Source organism: Neomonachus schauinslandi, chromosome 2 (genome assembly GCF_002201575.2).
Source record: "Neomonachus schauinslandi chromosome 2, ASM220157v2, whole genome shotgun sequence".
Taxonomy (NCBI): domain Eukaryota; kingdom Metazoa; phylum Chordata; class Mammalia; order Carnivora; family Phocidae; genus Neomonachus; species Neomonachus schauinslandi.
Window position 1 is genome coordinate 115,835,693 of NC_058404.1, and position 17,419 is coordinate 115,853,111.

The window sequence follows — 17,419 nt, forward strand, 5'->3', positions numbered from 1 at the left end:
TGGCAAGCCACGATCTCTGCCCTCCAGGACCTTAAAACCTGCAAATAATCTGGGTTAAGAGGAATGAAAAAGAAAGAGAACGCACTGTTCTTTACTGAGCACAAGACACCTGCCAGATTTTGGGCTAAGAGCTTTAACTATATTACTTAATCCTCACAGCAATCAGTACTAATTGATTTAAGCCCTATTTCATTGCCTCAAAGGGCAATTTCCTTAATTTAGCCCTGCAAGTATAAATATCATCATATAAGAATTAAATTGTTTATTTAGAAGATTCTTGGAAGATGAAAGTCTTTAGGATTACTAAGATCTATTAGTTTCCTAGGACTGCTGAAACAAAGTACCACAAACTGGGTGGCTTGGAACTACAGAAACATATTAACTCATAGGTAGAGAGGGAAGAAGTCTGAGATCAAGGTGTTGGCAGAACCATGTTCCCTGCGAAGGTTCTAAGGACGCGTTCTTTTCTGCCTCTTCTTAGCTTCTGACAGTTGTTGGCAATCCTTGGCCTTCCTTAGTTTTGTATGTACCTTTGCATGTTGCTCAGGCTGGGGATGGGGAGTTATAACGACCACTGGTCTCACTGGGGCTTTATGTTTCTAAGCTGAGAGTAAGTTTTTATTTTTACTTTTTTATTTGTTTGTTTTGTTTTTAGCAGAGAAAAGAGCCCTGTCTATGTGATATGGGAGAAGTAAAGAGAGGTCAGTCCATAGACCAGTCATACCTGGCTTTTCCTCCCAGGAAGCTTCAAGTCTACGATCTTAGAACAAGTTGCAGTTACTACAGGTCAGGTAGTTGTGGGACTTAGAATAACTACTTATCTCAACTCACGGATTTTATAGGTGGTGAGATCTAACCTTCCTAGTTGTGTCACCATGGACAAGAGACTTAATTCAAATTTCAATTTCTTTATCTAAAAAATGGAGATAATATGCATGGCATAAGGATTTTGTGAAACAATACATTTAAAGGGTCCAGCATCATGCCTGGTGTATAATAGGCTAGAAGTTTGTTCTCTTTGTCCTTTGACTTATGTGGGTACGCTATATCTCAAAGGGGCACAATGTAGGAAATCTGATAAAGGACCCCTCTCTTAGCATATAGAAGGAGGAAAGAGGTAAAATAAACCATGATTAGCATATAACACAAGAGAAGATACTGAATTGTTACCCAATAACAAGTCAACGGATTCGGGTTCAAATGCCGTTTTGCTCCTTGAATAGAAGCCTCAATTGTGAGCAATGTTTCGGGTGCCAAAAGTAGTGAAGTGTCCAGTGCTACAAAACTGGTGGTGCAGATTTTACGAAGATTGAAAAGCCCATAATCATTTTGTCCAATGTTGTAAACCAAATTCTTTATTCTAATTGAAACAAGTGCTATATCGTTGAGTTAAACAGAAACACTGTAATTTAATCTCTAGTCATTAACATCAATCCAAACCTACCGAATTGTGGTTCTGCAGTTTATAACACTAGCAAAGAAAAATCCATAATAAAAGCAAATTTCCTATTCAAATAGAAGACTGTTCTTCTTAAAAGTAAGAATTTATGAGATCTATAACAATGTGTCTTGGATTATTTATACACTGCACATTGCTTTAAATATTTTTGTCTGTTGATCTTTAGATTTCTGTTTTATCACCCCTTTACACACTTTCCTTTTCTCCAGTTACATATGCTGTTATCACCGCTTTATGTATTTCTTTTTACATTACGTGTTTCATCATCATGCTTATTCATTTTCATGGCGATAAGGTTTCAAAACATTCCCCTTCCGTTCACAGGCACCATTCTTTTCTACCATAATTATTTGAAGAGTTGAAACCTTACCAATTTAAAATACTCCAGTTTATACTTAAATTTCCATGACACATTTGTCTATAGAATATTAAAGTTAAAAAGATGAAAAAATATAAAAATTTGAACTTGTTTTTTAAGTAGCTATTTGTCTTTCATGTAGCCATATCCTTTCTAACTAAAGAAATGAAGATTGAATCAGAAAAAGAAGTTCCCTTAACAAAGATATATGGATACATATGGATGTTCATACACACCATCCTCCACATGCCCCACATGCATTTAAATATTTTCCTCTTGAAGTAGGGTCACATCTAATGCATTCTTAAAACCCTATAATCTGCAGTGACCCAGGTCTTGTGCGAGGTGATTCACATACTTCAGTGGTTATTCTTGTAGCAAATCTAGAAGATAGGAATAGGGTTATCATCAGGAAAGTAAAGTAATTTGCCTAAGAACACAAAAGTTAAGCACTGAGGTCCAGATATTAATCCAAGTCTTTCTGATTCCAGAGTTTGTATGCTTCCTTGTAGCCATTTCTGCCTTTTATTTTCCCTAAAGAAACTTAAAGTGGATGACTCTAAGGAGTCCCTTTACTTGCATATTGGTTAAATCAATGATCCCCATTTTTAATGCTTCAGTTGTTCCTCTGAAAGTTTTTCACATAGTATTCAGGAAGCTCTTTTTATCAGTTGCAAAGTCACATGCTTATAATAGGATTGATTTATGTCACAACAAAATTACTTGGGATTTTTTTGCCTCAAACATAAGCTTTTTAATATGGTCCTCAATAGGAACTACTATTTAATGCTTTCTGTAATTTGCACAAATAAACTGATTTCTCTTTCTAAACAGGATATAGGGTAATTTTTCTGATTAGCTATAAGTTATTCAATATGGCTCATCTTAAGAAAAGTTGACAACAAATTTCTCTAACACGTACTTTTAGGAAGTATTATTGATATTTTATAGAACTGTTCCTTTTATGGGAGAAACCATTGTTATTATCATAATAAAAACTATCATAATTTAAAAAAATTAAAATTATTATCACAATTATTACCTTAAAATTATTATCATAGTTTTTAAAATCACTGTTCTTTTTTGACTAGACCTACTGAATTAAATGAGATTTATTGTAAACTGTTGCTGGCATCCAGTCCAGAGACTGTTTTTGGAAGACACATTGACTGGTTGTCCTTACTGAAGTAAAGGAAGTGATGAAAATACACCTTTATGCCCTTGCAGACCCAAAGTAATTACAACAATTTGACAGAAAAATGTGGATATACTTTATGTACTCTTCTTCCAGAAGAAATTTAAGCAAAATAACTTGTTTGGTGGCCAGATGGAGGGCCACCACATTGTGAGATTGAAACAGAATGGACTAGAAAAACCCAGTGCATTCAAAATAGATTAGAAAATATGATTCATTTTATTTTGTGGGAAAACAGGATGTCTTGACAACTGAGAAGAAAAGAAAGCGTCCCTTCACTTGGATATTTCAAGCTCTCTATGCCGGTTGTTTAGCATTCTCCTGCCTCACCTACTTAAATGTTCACGGAAACGGTGTTTCATATGCCGAAGGAGCTCCGTATCATTCTTGTTCTTGAACAGTCCTGACAGCTTTAAGACTGTAATTCTAGAAACAGGACCCTGGTATTAAGCATCTGCACATGTTCTCCATTATTTCCTCCAGAAGAAAACAATAGCTGGATAAGATTATGCTCTAAATGGAATCCATTTTCACTAAATAGGTACATTTAGTCAGATGTAATTTGGTGGACCATAAAAGAGAAAAAGAAGAAACTATTTAAAATGAGAAGGGCAAGTATAATTCCCATTAAAAAGTGTTGGAGTAACTGATTATGCATACATGCGTAATTGCAGACCTGAATGTTTATTTCAATACACCTGAGTCTTGGAGATGTTTTTAGAAGAAGAATCAGTATTTAAGCTACCTGGACCTTTATCAAGGATGCTTTGGTTTATTGACCTAATGAGTTCCCATCCTCCAATAACTTTTTTTGAATGAAATTACAAGGAACGTTTTCAGCTGGAATGGTAAAGGAAAAATTGAACTCTAAGGAAATTAAGAAATATAACTCGAGAGTATCTAGACAGCTGACTGGCCCCATATAACCTTGTTGATATTCTTGGTAATTTCCTATATTTCAGGAGGAATTGAATCTATTCACTTGAAATCATTCACTTGAAAGTCAAATAGAATGTATACGGAATTAAATGAGATTTATTGTAAACTGTTGCTGGCATCCAAGAGGAAGTGTGTTTGTTATTCCGGATCTTCAAAGTCACAGCTGGTAAAAAAATCTGAAAACCATTTTACAGGATGAACAAATAATTGAAACTTTTTAACCTGGAAGGAATGTCTAGCAATATTTTTAGCATTGTCATGGGGTGACTGTTCATTCATTCATTCATTCATTCATTCAACCATTTATTTAACAAACATTTCTTGAGAGCCTACTGTGTGTCAGGCCTGTGCTAGAGGTGAGGAGATAGAAAGAGCTCTTGTGTTATAGCTAGTGTGATGGGGATAGTGATTCTTCATAACTGGAAGAAAGAACTGAAAATAATGAGGAGGCATTACAGAGATTCAAGCTTGCATTTTGCATAGGGCAAACATTTCTAAAAATCAGAGACTTCATAAAAAATAAAAGCCTATTTCATGTTGTAAAATCTCTAAGCGTGTTCTAAAGGTGATTGTGCACCAATTTATAGGGAGTAGTTCATACATGATAGGTGGTGAGAACTTCCACGCTTCCTCTCAACTCAATGATTTATTTTTAAAATCACTTATAGTTTATTATTAGTCAAATTAAAATGAGCTTTTCAGAGTTAAACTTAGACCACAGAAAAGGCTAAACTAGGTGTCAGACGGATGCTCTTCAGAGAAGCAGGAAACAAACCTACCGGTTGTATTGCTGTCACACCCGCCTCAGAAAGAAGAGAGCCAACGCTGTGCAGCTGTTTTCCCCCATCCTGCTAGTTTTTAGACTAGCAAAACAAGTCACCAAGGGAACTGTGAAAACCTGTCTCCAGCCCATGACCCAGTAATTTTGTGTGTGAGGTTAATCACCAGACGTCGCCCTTTCTTTGATGTCTTCGAGTGTGAAGGTAGTTGTGGCCTCCAAGATTTGTCAAATTCAACACCCACGTGATTTCATAGTTTACCTTAGAACTCTGGCCTCCAAAGAACTTCATTCAAAAACCTTTCTTCATAACATACTAAACCTACAATCTGCTGTCTACGAGAGGCGTTCAGTTACTTTTCCTAGAAATAGAATGGAATCCTTATCAGAACACTTGAAGTAAGAAATCTCTAAGTTTATAGTTTCCCCCCATATTTGCATATTCTGTCTTCCATAAATCAAAGCATAGGCTCTTTTTAAAATCTGATCTGTAAATTATTGTAGATGGGGTCAGCTTTGTATCTGAATACTTATCACTTAAGAGACTACGTGACTTTGAAGATCCAGAATGACAAATATACTTTCTCTTTCTATATTCTATTTGACTTTCAAGTGAAAGATTTCCAAAGTAGACCTTTCTGGTTTTTAATGCACTCATTTAATGCTTTATAATGCTTTCCCTGACCCCCTTTAAGATCTCTCAGTATCACAGAATTAAGTTTGGGACAGACATTCACTAGCTAAGAAGTATAGAAGTAATTTTTTTTCAAATTTCTCATGGCAAAAGGGGACTTAAAGGTACATAGAGTCCTGTTCCTCAGCGGCCTCATTCTACATGTGAGAATGGTCTGTTTTCCCTGCATTATGTAGGTTTATGAAAATTCATGTTGGATAATTTATTTTTTAAAGACTCCTTCAGCAAAAAGTAAGTAAGAGCAAAATACATTCTTTCTCTGTATTTTATTTCATGGAAAACAGTAGAACAAATATCCACTGAGATTTGTATCTAATCGGAAAAAAAAAAAAAGAACAATAGGACATTGGTGAAATTTCCGAGATAAAGTTTAATTTTAATTTATACATTCTTATATAAAGTAGTTTAAGTAGGAAAAAGACTTTCAAAACTCTAATCAACATATTTAAAATAATGTTTTTAGCTAAGGGAAAATAAAAGGATTAAAAAATACTATATATTTTAATTCCTGAATCAATAATTCTCAAGGATATTGTGTAGAAAACAAAATTAGAACTATAATTAATTTTAATAGAACATTTAATAATGTTAAATTCTTAAAACATGAAAGAGGAAACAAATTGGATTATAGGAAATTAACATTTTGGGTGATAGTTCTAGTATTACATGTAACTAATACTGTTAATGATATTAATATTATCTATAACAAATGAAACCAATTTTTAATATAATAATATGCCCATCTTGAGAAATTGTCGGTGGCAGAATAAGCATATTTTACTACAAACACGAATGGGGAAGTAAGAGATACCGTCTCCTTACAGCTGTCTGAGCAGAGTTAACTACATGTGTGGGTCAAATGAGAGCCCTTGTAGCACTTGCTCTAGCTTCAGGGGCGCAGGGTAGTCCTTGGAGGGGCACCAGGACTTCAAAGGAGAGCGGCTGGGGGCCAGATGGGGCCAGTGGGAGCCATGAGAGGGTTATTTTGGTAAGTTCCTTACAAGGTCTTGTTCTTCCCTGGTTACTCTCCTATTATTTACACAAAGAAAGTCATGATACTGAATGATAAAAGAGAAGAAAAGAATTGGTCTCTAACCCTCGAATTATTTATCTGCAATAGCTGGCTCACTCAGAATAACCCCTCTGAATTATTTAATTGAGAATTATAAAGTTTAATTGTGAACTTGCAATAAGGATGGTTTGTGTGTGTGTGTGTGTGATTGTTTTGGAAAGACTCCTTTCTGGAAGAATGAGAGATGGACGCATTGCAAACTCCAAAACTTGGCTTTTGTCCTTAAGAGATCTCAGATGGGTTGGTAACAACCCAGAGATAAGAAAGTTAAATGGCCCCACTTGGTGAGAAGAAAGGAAGGCATGTGAACTTAATAGTGGAGAGGTTGCTAAATACAGTGTCTGCTGGCAGTTTCCATAAACCACAAAATGCTCTTTAAGTTCTTCGAACCAAATTACCTCAACCACTAGATAAGGTTTCAATGCATGATATTATTATGCCTCAGGCTTTCTCCCCCCTTCCAAGTTAATATCTTTGTTTTGATTTTGGCTGGGGAAGTTCCTTTGTTGGTCAGCCACAACATTTCCATTAACTCACATAAATTCCCCACCTCACAACGCCTGCCAGTTTTCTCCCTGCCCAAACAGGATAGATAACATTAGCCTGGTTGCGTGAAACATCTAAAATTAAAATTATTTTTCCTACAGCTTCCGACCACTGGGTTGTGAAGTATGAACTTGGGGATACTTTTTATTTTAACTAGGAACTAAACCTTTATGTATGATATTAGGAATTGTTGATAGGTTTTAAAAAAGAAGAGAATACCAGAGTTGCTTCCGAGATTGCTTTTTGATCTTATGAAATCTAGTGTGCCTGTTCTAGCTGCCCAGGGAGTGGTCACTGAGAGCTTGTATGTCTTCCCCATTCAGCTCCTAAAAGCACGGAGTTACCCTTTCGACCTCAGAGGTCTAATCCAGCAATCCAATTAGTCCACAATCCAAGTGGCCTACATATTTACTAAATTGCTATTGGATGTGAAGCAAATTGGTCCTTGTGGAAACTGTGGCAGTGACTATAGGGGTAAAGTTAGCTAGTATTTCATGGTTTAAATAAACTAAAGAAATGAGTCTATTACTGCAATACCTAAGAACTTCCATTTATTGAGCATTTCACCATGTATCAGGCATGGGCCAAGTACTTCAAATGCATAATCTCTTGAGTTACTGACAACAAGCCAGAGAGATGAATATTATTTTTCAAATTTTATAGATTTATAGGCACCACTCCTTTTAACAATTTGCCCAAGGGTATATTGTAACCAATAAAAGAGCCAAGATTTAAACACAATACCAAAGGCTGTGCTCTGAATCATTACTCCATGCTATTTAATTGAATCCCAGTTAGCCAGGCTTTGGGAAGAATGGAAGAGAATAAACTTCCTTGCACTTGAACTGGTTTCAGATTCAAAGGATCCCAAGGAGAGTCATATACTGGTTCTGTGAAGTATTTGTATCCTGAAAAGATCCCCATTAATCTACATGCAATTCTGTTTCTTTCTCGGAGGGACAGGATCACTTGGTGAGGTCTCGGTTAGACATGTTTGTGACAATAATGATAGCAATAAGCCCAAAGAGGTTTCATCTTCTGCCAGGCACTGTTCTAATTATTCTCCATGCAATAACTCATTCCAATCTTCACAACAACCCTATGAGGTGAGTTCTCATGTTCTGGGGGCAAGATGTAGTGGGGGGGACATTTTCCTATTCAAATATATGAGTGAAGTGTGACCTACTGTATTCTCTTTTTAATGATTCGCATTTCACATCACCCTAGTAAAGTCTCTGAGAAGTTCTGCAGTAAAGAAACAGCTTTGTTTTAGCCAGCATATCCCAAATTTATTCTAATATATGCTCCCATCTCCACTAACACCTATTAACATTTCATAGAGGACAAATTGAAGATCGCTGTTCCAGATCTTCATAATAGCTGAATTCAGAAGCAAACCCCTAGGCAAACGTGTAATGGCCAGGAGGTGGGGAAGAGGCAGCAGGTGGGGAGGGATGTTACTCCAGCAATTCCAGAGACCACAGTAGAGACACTGGGCTCAGGTGACCAAAGTTGCATTTGACATGTCAATCAAAATGTTGTTTGCCAATGCTGAAATAAATTTAGGAAAAGTCTGGCACGTCACCACACCTGGGCACTTAACCAACCCAAACCTTTAGTGTTTCCGCTACTTCTAATGCAAATCTTTCATCTAATAATATGGTGATTCCAGGATTTAGGGCAGGCTGGCATCATACATGTAACTGCTGATAATAGGATCAGTTTGTTCAAGCAGAGATCATGTTACATTTACTGGTAATGGTTGTTGGTCTTTCATTGTTGGCCATTTCATTTCATTTCATTTTTTTTGTTGGTCATTTCAGGCTTGCTGCTTATCTCTGAGGAGAGGTTCAGCAAGTGACTTAGATTCAAAATCTGGTCACCTTCCTGGCTCCATGGGATCACTTTAGGGTGTAGTATTAGGATGGAAACAAAAAGGAGTGATGCAAGGTCCATGGAAACAACTGGAGAGAGAATCCAAGTGGCAAAGTGAGTGAGGGAATTACCTGTCACTGGAGTTCAGGGTTTGGAGTTGAGGGGAACAGTCAAGTGGTTATGAAGGCTTTGAACAGTTAGAGCCTCAGTGATGAACTTTGGTGATGGGTGGGATTTGAAAAACTACAGATGAGGACCAGTAATACTCTGGTGTGTGTGTGTGTGTGTGCGTGTGTGTGTGTGTATGTGTTAGAGGCCAGGCCAAAAGGCAGAAACACTGTGGCCAATTGAGCCTGTGTTCTGGAAATTGCAAGAACTTGATCTGGCTGCATGGAAGGGCTCACACGAAACTTCAGAGAAGTAGGTTAAAATCAAGTTATGGGGTTCTTCGCAGGCCAGGCCAAGAATTTGAAATTGCTTCAGTAGTCAAAAGAGAGCCCTTTAGGTTCTTGAGCAGTGGGGATGACATAAAAAGCGGCGTCTTAGGAGGAGTCACCTAGTGGTGCTAGGTGGGGCTATCTGGAAGGTAAGAGAGAAGGCAGAGGGCCATGCAGCTTGCAAAGGCACCTGTGCACCCTGATGAAGACCGGGATTCCTACTGCAGAGGACTGGAACTAAAAGGAAGGGCTTGAAAGATTTCTGGGTATAAGGGTGAAGGCAGTCATAGGAGAATGCAAGTGTACCACCCTGGGTGACTCCTAAAACAGAGGCTGAAATAATTGACTCTGAACCTCACTTTATATGGCACATCAACTTTGTCAATATACTGAATAATTTTACTCTTGATATAAATAAGCTCATTGTTTCATACCCAAGCAGTAGCATTTCAATAATTGTCTGTAGAAATTCTTTTCAAAAAGGAATTTTCCTAATCCACTGGGGAAAAAAAAAGAAAAAAAGAAAGAAAGAAAGAAAGAAATGGGCTCTTGATAATCTGTGAGGCTCCATTAATTGTTTTTCCCAAGTGGTATCCACCAAGGGTTTATACTGGAAGGCCATTTTTCCTTTGCATAAATTCTATACTCACAGAGGACAACATTTTTTAATCTAAAAAAGAAATCATCTGATGCCTTTCCTATTTAGCATCCTACCTTCAAGGTCTGTGCCATAGATTTGCAGCTTCCTTGTGGTCATTTTCTTTCTATATGTGCAGAAGGAAAAAAAGAAAAAAAATGTAGACGAGTCTTTTTGATTTAAGCATTGAGTATATTTTCCACTTCTTTGTCATCCTTCAATAATCTGTTCAGTGCCCAAGGAGGTTGACCTGTGAGAAGTGCATCCGGGCACCCTTGCCTCTGGTTACCACTTGAGTTTGGCCATCAGAAGAGACTAGCAGGGGAGAATGGTAGGAAGAGATTCAGTGGTGTGTTGGAAAGAGCCAATTTTGCACATTTTCCCCCAACTCTGCTTTCAGTGGCATCATGTTGTTAGCTTGCAATCAGCCATGATAGGAGAATTTATACCATGGAAATGAGGACATGTTATAAATCAGGATTTTCATTTTTGGAAAATCAAGTTACCAGCATACCACTAGAAGAGTGCGTGTCCAGCTATTTATACCTTTCATTCCCTCTGTTTCCTAGCCATCTAAGTTGGCTATGTACTTCAACCAAAAGTGGATGGAGGGGACTCTCTATTCAGGTTTCTGTAACCACTGCTTTCTCTTCAGACTTAAAAGAGATGATGGTTTCTTGTCTTGCTCACCTCAGACTACTGCACCATCTCTTTTGTTTCTCTAAACCTGCACCATCTAATATGGTAGCTACTAGCTACATGTGGCTATTGACTGTTTGATGGTGTGTGACTATCATAGTAGTATAACATGAATTGAATTTTTTATTTTATTTGGTTAAAATTAACTAATTAAAATTAAAATTTTAGAAACAGAAATGGTATAAAACATTTTTCCATTAAATACAACTTTATTGTTTCGGTAGGGCTTCATTTTAATTAAGACATTATTTGAACTGAGATGGGCTATAAATATAAAAAACACACCAGATTTCAAAGACTTGATATGAAAAGAAAATGAAACACATCTAACTAATGACTTCCTCATATTTATTTCATATTAAGATAAAATTTGGCTATGTTGAGTTAAACTACATACATTATTAAGAGTAATTTTACCTGTTTCTGTTCACTTTTTTAATGTGGTTACTAGAAATAGGAACCACTATTAGACTTTCCGACTCCAAGCCTTGCCCATACTCCTGTAAATAGCCCCTTTATACTCTTTTCAAATACACAGCTTAAACATACCATCAGCTTCTGACTAGTGGAGCCCAACTGATACCAACACCACCACCACTACCAAAAAAAAAAAAAATCTGTGATTAATTCATTTTTTTCTTTATGAGCTAACTTACCACTCTCTTTTTTAAAGAGAAAAGAAACAGGTTTATTTTGGAGGAATACATCTAGTGGACACTATTAGCTAGGTGACACTTAGCTTCTGATGTTTCCTAAACAATTTTTACAATGTGGTCTAGTGGAAGAGTCCTCAAAAATATATCCCAGCTGGAAGGAAGTATTAATATTGTTAAGTAGCTTTCATATGCCAGATAATTTTTGGGTAGACTGTCTAATTCAACTCTCTCAATAATGCTGAGAGATAGGAATTTTGAGATACCCTCATTTTACAGACCAGGAAATTGAGACATGGAGAAGTTACTTGCTCGAGGTCACAGAGCTGGTAAGCATGGAGGCCAAAATGAAGCCCAGATTTTCTTGACTTCATAGCCCAGGATCATTCTAACACATCGAGCAAGAAACATTCCTTACTCTAAGGCATCTTAAACAAAATTTAGAGGGGGAGAGTTGTTGATTTTACTAGATATTGATTCTTAAGTTTTCCCTGCAATATAGATGGTCATTCGCCTCCTTGTCCCTCCTACCCAAACTCTCACACCACATTCTACTTCTTCCTTGGCCCCAAGTGTAATCATTTTTGAACAGCCCTGGAAAAGACCATAGCTCACAATACTTCCATGAAAAGTTGCTTCTAGGGTGGCTTGTCAGGTCACTTGCAGGAAGGGAGAGCCAGAGATTTTGTGGAATAAATCAGACCAATTTGGGTGGGCTGCATTCTGCTGAGCCTAGTCCCAAACCCAGCCGCTGTCTCACCTCCTCCTGCTCTTGATCCTTAATCGGAGTCCTACGTGGATGCTTAGATAGTCTCAGATAGCCTCTGAAACAGAGGCTCAGAGATGGAAACTGTACCCAAGTCACAAAAGGGACAAAGGTCCTCGACTTAGGGTTGAAGATGTCACAGTACTGCCTCCCATTCTTATTTCCAGTCTATGCATAATTTGATCCTCCTGCACTGACTCCAATTTACAACTTCTTGGGAGTTTTAAAGTGATGTTTACACACATGTTAGCAGTTGTTGCATTGGACTTCACATATCCTCTCTTGCTAAATGGGTGTGAAATAAAAACATTTTTTTAAATGCAGGTAGGGACTGAACTTGAACCCATGTTAAGTCTGGAATTGTACACAGCTGTGTGACATTAAACATTGAAAAGGGAATGGCAGGAACCCTGTAGGATCACTGCAAACTGGTCATGATTTTGTGCTCCTTATTTAGTGCAAGGAATTCTTTGGATGCATAATAAGTACTATCTGATTAAATGTAACAAAGCAAGGGATGCTTCCTCTTATTCCCATCTTATTCTTTGGTCTGATCTAATATGATGGTTTGACCACTTAGATATCCCCTCATCTAAACTCTTCTGAAGATGAAAACAGAGGCAATGTTACCTGGGATTAAAAGCTGATCTTAAAATCAGGCAGATGTGAATTCAGCTGTGTTACCTAAATGATACAGGATTGTAGCCTATCTCCTTCACCTCTTGACACCTCAATTTCCTTATCTGCAAAAAAAGAGTAACAACGTATCAGTTAGAGTTATTCAGAGGTAAGCAACAGAAACCAACTCTTAAGTAACTTATGCAAAATATTTTTTAGAAGGGAATTTATTGTATAAGGATATAAGGATATGAGGTGGCTGAAAGAATCCAAGGAAAGAATGAATTGGGCCTCAGAAGAGTATGAACTGATGGAGTGCCAGAGTTCTAGAAAACAAGGCTGGATGGGAGTTATTAGGATGCCTCAACCAGAATGAGAAAGCTCTAATCAAATCTCATCCTTTGGCCTTTTTACTCAAGATGTAAATTCCCAGGAAGTGTCTGCATGGCCTGGTTAGGGTCCTGTATTCCTTCCCTTGGCCAAGGGAGGGCAGGGAAAGGTAGGGTGCAATAAATGAGAGAGACTGAGTTCTTTCTCTTTTTAAGATTTTATTTATTTATTTGAGAGAGGGGGAGTGAGAGCACAGGGAAGGGGTGGGGCAGAGGGAGATGCAGACTCCCTGAAGAGCAGGGAGCCCAACTCGGGGCTCAATCCCAGGACCCTGGGATCACGACCTGAACCGAAGGCAGCCACTTAACCAATTGAGCCACCCAGGTGCCCTGAGAGACTGAATTCTTCAATAAAATATCAGGGTGCTGTTACCAAGGAAGGGGACATGGGTATTGAACAAGTAAAAGAAATGAAATGTTTTACAGACTCTTGACATAGAATCATTATGCCATTCAAATGAGATCATTGGCATTGGTACACACAGTGACAGTACAGATGAGTGGTCAATAAAGATGATTTAAAAAATTGTCATTAAGAAAGAGTTCATAGTACAGTACATTATTCTCTGTTAAAAATGGTCATGTTCTCAAAGAGCATTGTTTTATACACACACACAGCAGTCCTTTAAGTTTTACTAATGAGACATTGTAACAATTTGCTATCTAACTAGATGGAGATACATGGAAAACAAAATAAGTAGTAATTATGTCCCAAATAGTTAGCATACAGTTATTTAATTCAAAAATCTGTCTTTGCCATTTCAAACACAAGCCAACAATAAATCCCGCACCATCTATTTTAGTTATGGTAAATCATAGTCGTTTGTGGTCATGATTATGGCTAATTGAGGGATAAAGGATTTAATTTCAGAGTATGAACGAAATACACTCTTGTTGACATTTGCATGACAGTCTGGGAACAATAGGGGAAGAGCTAACAGCTATGTGATATAAATTCCCCAACAGAGAGAATAATAAAGAACATTTAAATCAATGATTCTGATTCTTTTTTTTTTTAATTTTTTAAATTTATTTATTTGACAGAGAGAGAGATAGCGAAAGAGGGAACACAAGCCGGGGGAGTGGGAGAGGGAGAAGCAGGCTTCCCGCGGAGCGGGGAGCCCGATGCGGGGCTCGATCCCAGGACCCCGGGATCATGACCTGAGCCACAGGCAGACGCCTAACGACTGAGCCACCCAGGCGCCCAATGATTCTGATTCTTAATGATGGTACTGATGATCCTAGAAGCTTGGACTCTCCATATTTATATTACACCAGCTGCTTCAAATTAGAGAGACTGTAGACTCTTCTGACATGTGTTCATTGATGGTGTGTGTGTGTGTGTGTGTGTGAATATGTCTCTCCAGTTATGTGCAAACAGAAAATCTAGAACACTTAATATCCTGACATAGTTCATAGAGGAATATATTCTGTGGCACACTGCTTTACCATCCTAAGATTGCCAGGGTGCATTGATATTTGTAGCTTTTTAAAGAACATTAAGAAAGAATCTAGTTACATTTGGCCTAAAATTGCTTAGGGACTGCATGACACCACCAGGAACTTAAAAGGAACAAACACTGTATTTTTTTTAATTTAAACTTCTGCTTTCACTTCACAACAATGTCTTCCATTAAAACTAAACAATTAGCACTGTCAAAGCAAGGCCTCAAACAATTAACATAAGACTCAAAGTTATTTCCCTCATCATAAATCTTCAGTAAAAGACAAAATATGTATACAATATGAAGAGGAACAGAGTATGCCCTCTGCTTCCATAACACAACCCCAGTAAGAGAAACTCCTCTACACTGATGGTAGGGATTTAGTGTAATGATATAGCTCCTGCAAAAAATTTTCAGGGAATTCTGTAGATAAATATAGTTGAAAGAAATTTAAAATAGTGCCATTTTATAATTGTACTGTGTGCAGTTCACTGTGGGTATTAAACTGAAATCTGAGTCATCACCCTTTCCATTCTGGAAACATCTTAAAATTCACACGGTGCCTCTGGGCCGCCACTGGGGGCAATGCGGAAGAGACTTGGCTGACGGGTCTAAGGGATCTGTGCCCCATCAGAGACTCAGGTTGAATTTGTATATATATTTGTATATCTGAGTGAGATTTTTTTCCTTCCTCCCATCCTCCTTTCCCCCCTCCCTCCCTCCCTCCCCTCCTCCCTCCCTCCGTTTCTCTCTTCCTTTCTTTTAGTTAAACATTTTGTGATAATTTTAGATTCACATGCAGTTGTAGTAAGTGACATAGAGAGATCTGGGGTAACTTTTGCCAAGGTTCCGCCAGTGGTAACATCTTGCAAAAGCATAGTACAGGATCACAGCCAGGTTTTGACATTTGTCCAGATACAAAACATTTCCATTCTGCAGTTATCTATCATGTTGCCTTTTATAGTCATGTATACCTCTCCCCCGCCCTAATTTTGTCACTTCAAGAATGTTCCATAAATGGATTCATACACTATATAATATTTGGGGGTTGGCTTTTCTTACTCAACAGAATTTTTTGGAACTTCACAACAGGTGGTTGTATGTATCAATATTCTTTTTTTATTGCTGAGTAATATTTCATTGCATGGAATACCAGTTTGTTTAACCATTGACCTGTTGAAAGGCAGGTTTGTTTCCCATTCTTGTCCATTGAGAATAAATCTGTTTTAAATACTTGCATACCAATGTTTATAGCAGTGTTATTTCCAATAGACAAAAGGTAGAAACAACCAAAATGTACACCAACATATAAATGGGTAAAGAAAATGTTGTATATACATAGCATGAAATATTATTCAGCCTTAAAAAGGAATGAAATTCTGATACATGCTGCACCATGGATGAACCTTGAAAACATTGTGCTATGTGAAATGAGCCAGACACAATAGGACATCTTTTGTATGATTCCACTCATGTGAAGTACCTAAAATACGCAAATTCATACAGAGAGAAAGGAGAGTTAGAGGTTACCAGGAGCTGAAAGGGAGAGGAAAATGGAAGTTATTACTTAATGGGTATGGAGTTTCCATTTGGGTTGATGAAAAAGTTTGGAAAATGGGTAGTGGTAATGGTTACATAGTGTTGTGAATGTACTTACATGTCACTGAATTGCGCACTTAAATATGATTAAAATGGTAAAATTTATGGTATGTGTATATTACCACAATAATGAAAAAGGAATATATAAACACTTGTGCACAGGTTTGTGTATGAACAGAAGCCTTCATTTCTCTGGAATAGAAGCCCAGGAGTATAATTGCTGGGTCATATGATAGTTGCATTTTTATTTTTTAAAGAAAATGCTAAACTGTTTTCCCAAGTCCTGTGCCATTTTCATTCCCATCAGCAATGTACTAGTGATCAAGTTTCTCTGCAGCCTCACCAACATCTGGTGTTGTCACTGATTTTTTTTTTAAATTTTAGTCATTCTGATAGGTGCGTACTGATATCTCACTGTGGTTTTAATTTGCATTTCCCTAAGAACTATGATGTTGAACATCTTTTCAGATGCATTTTGCCATCTGTATGCCTTCTTAAGTGAAATGCTCCTTCATGTCTTTTGTCTACTTTCTAATCGAATTGTTTGTCTTTTTACTGTCGGGTTTTGAGAGTTCTTTATATACTCTCTGTACTAGACCTTTGTTGCAGTTGTAATTTGCACATTTTCTCCTACTCTGTCACTTGCTTTAATTTCATAGAACAAAATTTTAAAAATTTTGATGAAGTCCATTTATCATTTTTTTCTTTCTGTGGATTATAATTTGGTGTTAAGTCTAAGAACTCTTTGCCTAGTCCTAGATCTCAAAAATTGCTCCTACTTTTTTTTTCTTACAAGTTGTAGAGTTTTATAATTACATTTAAATCTGTGATTTTGAGTTGATTTTTATATAAGGTGTGAGATTTTGGTCAAAATTATGATTTTTTTTCCTCATGGATATCCAGTTGCTCTTGTACTACTTATTGAAAACACTGCAACTTCTCCACTGAACTTTTTTAATTACCCTAAAAGGACCCTCTTTCCTCCCTCCCGTCCTCCCTTCTTTTTTCTCTTTCTTTTTGGCTACTACTTTATATAATCTACAAAATCTCACTGTGGCTGGTTTTTCTTTGTGTAAACTAAGGTTTCAGCACCTTTGTGCTACGAAGTTCGATGCTCAACATGTCCATGGAAGTCACGAATTTACATTTTTTCTATATTTACCAAACACCTACATCGACATTTTACTGGTCCAGTTATGTACTTTCATAGTTGTCATGTTAATTAGTGAGCAAAAGAGAGATGGAAACAGGTAGAATATT

General features: G+C 37.3%; 1 protein-coding gene and 1 non-coding gene across 2 annotated transcripts in view; one reads left to right on the plus strand and one right to left on the minus strand.

Moving 5' to 3' along the window:
* DKK2 (dickkopf WNT signaling pathway inhibitor 2) overlaps positions 1 to 17,419 on the plus strand; it is an 86,345-nt gene that overhangs the window by 24,578 nt on the left and 44,348 nt on the right. The gene's annotated exons all lie outside the window — the stretch shown is intronic.
* Positions 14,765 to 14,879, minus strand: LOC123324125. Its single transcript, XR_006539618.1, has one exon. It is a non-coding gene; the product is annotated as a U5 spliceosomal RNA (small nuclear RNA).